Source organism: Mus pahari, chromosome 11, assembly GCF_900095145.1.
Source record: "Mus pahari chromosome 11, PAHARI_EIJ_v1.1, whole genome shotgun sequence".
Taxonomy (NCBI): Eukaryota; Metazoa; Chordata; class Mammalia; order Rodentia; family Muridae; genus Mus; species Mus pahari.
In genome coordinates, this window is record NC_034600.1 from 28116457 (window position 1) to 28121794 (window position 5338).

The following is a 5338-nucleotide window of genomic DNA, read 5'->3' on the forward strand; positions in this document are numbered from 1 at the left end:
AATCGATCTATTTCTGGATAGTAAGTACGGTTTCAGACATTTCTTGAAAACTTGCTTTTAAACTGGAAAGTGAATTATCATATTGGGTCATGGAAGTCATTATCCCTGNAATTCCATTACCAGCACCTATGGCTATTCCCGTAGCGACCAAGAGAGGCTATCATATCTACAACTGGGATTGGCAGGGGCTCATCCCTGAATTACTCCCAGTTCAGGAAAAAGGAGTGCCAGCGTGCAGACTCCTGACCAGCTGGCAGGAAGGCGATGATATGCCTGAGTGCCACAAAGAATTGACGTGCTCTGGACTGCAGGACATTGTGGCAGAGATGATATATTGAGGGTTATGGTTCTACTGCAGTCTAGGGAACTTAGTGTTCCTACAGAACGTGTCCCAGAGGCCTTAAAACAGTTTGCCATGCCAAAGAAAGGGATAGAGGTAAGGTATGGAGTCATGACAACATTGGGGTCAAGGCAGCTGTCAAGGGTGAGGTAAGGTTACTTGGCAGTATCACCATAGATACTGTCTATGGATAATTATCACTGTAAGTGACAATTGTCAGTTTCAGGGGTACACATAACCAGCAATCTTTAAAATGTCCAGGCCTGGTGACATTAAGGAGTTGGTATGCCGAGGTCAAGGTCTGAAGCAAAAGGTGAAATGCCAAGTTAGTGGGGTGATGTCAAAGAGGTAAGGACCTCAGGAGTGTTTGATTACTTCCCCTACTTTTCCAATATCTAGGGGTTAAGCAACTGAGACATATTGTCNCTGGATGTGGATGGTACTTACTGGGGACCCCAGCTGATTTTTACGGTAGCGCTTACCAACAACTCCCGTCTCCCACCTGGAATCCCATGGGTTTTGTATGTAGAACAAGGGTGTCTTGCAGTGTTGACAGAAGAAATGATTGGTCTGTGAGCCTAGAAAATGTGTCTGACAAGACTATTACAGGCAGCCCCCATACTCATCTGGCCATTTTCTACAATAATCTTTTGTTTGGTCAAAGAGAAAGCAAGTATAGAGACCATAATATTTAGATGGGGTAACAGATACAGGGATGATAGCAATTTGGATCAGTTCCTGGCATCCGGCTATGGAGCAGTTTCCTGGCCCTACTTGGAAAGACTGTTATCTGTGGGGGTTTCTTGGACCCACATCTCCAGATGTAAGGACTACCCTGGATGGAAATGAACAGCAGGGGGAGGACACGAAACCCATGTCTAATGCAATGAGGTCGAGCACAGCTGCCAGAGTGGAGTCTCATTTTCTGGGATTGGGGGACAAGGTGGGCGGTCTCAACATCTTCTGGAGCTTAACAAAGCACGGCCCTGTTAGGGTCGATGTGTATGAAGAGTCATTTTTAGGTTGAGGAATGAAGGGTCTGAGGTGAGACAGATGAACCCAATGAGAGAGTCCCTCGAGTTTAGCAGCTGTAGGGGTCACGAAGATTATCTTAAAAGAGCCCTGTTATTTAGGAGAAAGGGGTGAAGGCCAGCAATCTGGAGGGGATAGAAGGACTTGGTCTCCAATATTGACAGGCAGTGAACAGGAGAGAGTGTGTGACTGTGGTAGATGGTGGTCAGCAAAGTTCCATAGGAGAGAACGGAGGTGGCAAAGTAATAGAGTAGATTGTCTGGGAGGGGAGAGCATTCAGGCGAAAGACCAGGAGTTAGGACTGGGCATCCATACATGAGTCCAAAGGGTGAGGTGAGAAGACATCACTTGGGGAGAGCTTGTAGTCTGAAAAGAGTCAGGCGTAGGAGTTTTACCCAATCAAGGTGAAGTTCTTGTGACAGCTTAACAAGAGTGATTTCTAAAGAGTGGTTAGTTCTTTCTATCTTATCTGAAGATTGAGGATGGTAGGGAATGTGAAAATGCCAGAAGATGTCTAGAGCCTTAGATAGGATTTGAGAAACTTGGGAAGTAAGTTCGGGACCATTGTCTGATTGGAGAGAGGCTGGGACACCAAACCGGGGATGATCTCTCGGAGGAGGAGATCAGAGACTGTCTGAGCCCTTTTGTTAGTTGTGGGAAATGCCTCCACCCACCCTGAGGTGTCCACCAGGACAAGGAGGTACTTGGCACATCTGAGGGTGGGCATGTGGGTAAAGTCAAGTTGCCAGTCAGTTCCAGGAAGGGAACCTCTAACCTGATGTTAGGAAAAGGGTACTACAATACATTGAGTTGGAGTCAAACATCTAACAGATTTTACAAGAAACAGTGATAGATTTTAAGAAACGTAAGTCCTCAGGAATAGGCTGTAGGTAGGTCTTAACAAAATAAGACAATGCTTGGCTGTTAGGATGAAAGAGTTGGTGAAGATAGGACAGAATTTGGGGGGTGTCAGGGGGTAAAGGTGGAGATGTAGGTTGTAGTGTAAGAATGTCCTGGGAGGATGAGACAAGTCTAGGCCCCTAAGGGCCGCAGCTCTAGCTGCCTCATCAGCTCAGTTGTTTCCCTTGGAGACAATAGAGTCATCTGTCTGGTGGAATCTATAGTGGACAATCCCAATAGCTGTGGGGAGATGGGAGGCCTTTAGCATGGCCATGTGGTTTGCATTAGTTACTGATCCTCCTTTTGTGTTAAGTAACTCACACTCCTTCCAGATAGCAGTGTGGGTCAGGAGGATATGGAAAGCATATTTGGAATCTGAGTAGAAGTTGAGGGATTGTCCCTGTGCCGGTTGAAAGGCACGGGTGAGGGCTATTGGTGCAGCCTGTTGATTGGTGGTATGAACAGGAAGGGCCTGTGCCTCCACCACCTCAGTGTCTGACACTATGGCATAGCCAGCTCTTCTGGCTCCTTCATGTAAAAAGGAGCTGCCATCTGTATTCCAGGTATAGATGACCTGAGGCAATGTGCCCTCCTGTATGTGTGAAGGATGAGGTAATAGTTCCTCTAAAGTTTCAGTGCAGGAGTGAGATAAGGAGTGGTCAGTATTTGGTCGAGGAAGAAGATTGGAAATATTAAGAGGCAGGCATGATTGGAAAGTGAGTGTGGAGTCTTCTATTAGAGCTACCTGAAGAGAAAGAACCCTGAAGGGAGGTAGAGTCTGTAAGCCTTTATACATTAGGAGCTGTGACAAGTTATGAGAAGACAGTTATAGGCGACCCAAAGGTTAGGATTTTTGTTTGTTCGTTTGTTTGTTTGTTTTTGACTCTTGAATAAGGAGTTCAGCAGCAGCTTAGGTACGGATACAAGGTGCCCATCCCTGGATGGTTAGATCTAGTTTTTTCAAAAAGTATGCTACGGGTGCAAAAGAGGGTCCCAGTTGATGACCTAAGGCTCCAAGGGCAAATCCCTCTTTTTCAGTTATGTAGAGAGAAAAAGGATGAGTCAGGTCAGGGAGATGTAAGGCTGGGGCCTTAAGGAGGGCCTGTTGGAGCCTTTGAGAAGGCTTGGTAATAGATTTGAGAAGAGGTTCATGGCTGGGGGCCTAAAGCTGCTTCATATAAGGGATGAGAAAGAAAGGAAAAGGAAGGAACCCAGGAACATAAAAAACTGGCCATTCCTAGGAATGATAAAATCTCTTCCTTTGTAGAAGGAACAGTTAGAGACTGAGTCAGACTCTTTCTAAGGTAGCCTTGTGGATTGGAGTAATTGTTAGCCCCAAATCGGTGATCTAAGGGGTGGACAGTTGGACTTTAGAAGGTGAGACCCTGTAGCCTCGACTGGAAGGGAAATTTAGAAGAGCAGAGGTGTCAGCTTGGCTAATTTCTAGAGAGGGGCTACAGAGAAGGACTTCATCTATGTAAAGTATGATCTTAGATTTAGGGAGAGACAGAGGTAGTCAGTCAGAAGCCAGGGCCTGACCAAATAGGTGTGGGCTGTCCTGGAATCCCTGAGGTGGAACAGTCCGGGTAAGTTGGGTAGAAAGATGGATATCAGGATCTGTCCTGGTAAAGGCAAATCTATGTTCTGTGACTGGGCATCTAGAGGGATAGAGAAAAATACATCCTTGAGATCTAGGACTGAGAAATGGAAAGTCCCCGAGGGCATGGTGGACAGAAGTGTGTAAGGGTTAGCCACAACAGGATGGAGGGGAACCACTGTAGAATTAATGTGCCTGAGGTCTTGAACCAGGCAATAGGTACCATTAGGTTTCTTACCTGCTAATATAGGGGTGTTAAAGGGGGAAGAGGTGGGGCGAAGGAGTTTTTTTCCTCAAGAGGTCAGAAATGATAGGCTTAAGTCCCCTGAGGCTCTGAAGAGAGAGAGAGAGGGTATTGAGCTTGGGTTATGTACCTGGTAGAGACTAGTAATTAAGTGGCAACAGAAGAATGGTGTTTAGCAACAGAGGGGTTCTGGACATCCCAGACTCAGGGATCTACCTGAGAAGTTGGAAAAGGAAATACCATGGTAGTGTTAGTAGGTTGGTGGCTAAAGAAGGAGCAGAGGAACTGCAGGCGAGCTTGGGTTCAGGCGAATGGGGGGAGCAAAGGAAATAGAGGCTCCCAGCCTGGCTAGAAGGTCCCTTCCCAATAAGGGGACAGGACATGTTGGCACTACCAAAAAATAATGGGTGAGAGGTACACCCCTAAAAATGCAACTAAGTGGTAGGGTCTAATAAGGGAAGTAAGACTGTCCCCCTACCCTGACAATAGGAAAGTGAGGAGAAGTGGGCCCCCAAAACTCTGTCAGGACCGAGTAAGTGGCCCCAGTGTCCAAGAGGAAAGAGATGGGCCGCCCACAGACCACAATATCTACCCAGGGCTCCCTGCTAGTGACGGCAGTGGTTGGGTCGGGGAGCTCGGGTCTCCTCAGTCGGCCATAGCCAAGCCTAGGAGAGCAGCTGGAGGGTTATGTGAGAGTAATGTCCCTCTGTTCTGTATAACATGAGGGCAATTGACAGCCCAATGTCCCTCTTGATGGCACCAAGGGCATGGCCTCCTTGGCTTGCGGAAGTTAGGGAAGGTTTTTGCCCAGTGACCTTGTTGACCATATTTGTTGCCGGTACCTGGTGGTCTCCGAGTCTTAGAAGACCAGGAGTCCCGGGCAGTGGCTGGGGCTGGTTTTTCCAGAATGTGGTATTTTGTTTGTGGGCTTTCTTATCTCTCTCATAGTACACCTTGAAGGCCAGTGCTAAAACTTCTTCCTGTGGAGTTAGGGGTCCCCTCTCCAGCTTTTGAAGTTTAGCTTTTATGTCGGGGTAGCTCTGGGAAAAGAACTGGGTCATCAGAAGTTGCTTACCTTCTGGGTTTCCAGGGTCCAGGCTGGTATACTGTAATTAAGACTTTGTGAGGCGTTCTAAAAATTGAGATGGATTTTCCTGCTTGTCCTGGACAACCTCTTGGCATTTTTCAAAATTTACTGGCTTTAAGGCTGCCTTTTGCGGGGGGG

At 47.1% G+C, this 5338-nt stretch overlaps 1 protein-coding gene across 2 annotated transcripts in view; it reads right to left on the reverse strand.

Annotated features, from left to right (window-relative positions):
* The window catches only part of LOC110329224, a 27992-nt gene that overhangs the window by 925 nt on the left and 21729 nt on the right, over window positions 1–5338 (reverse strand). The gene's annotated exons all lie outside the window — the stretch shown is intronic.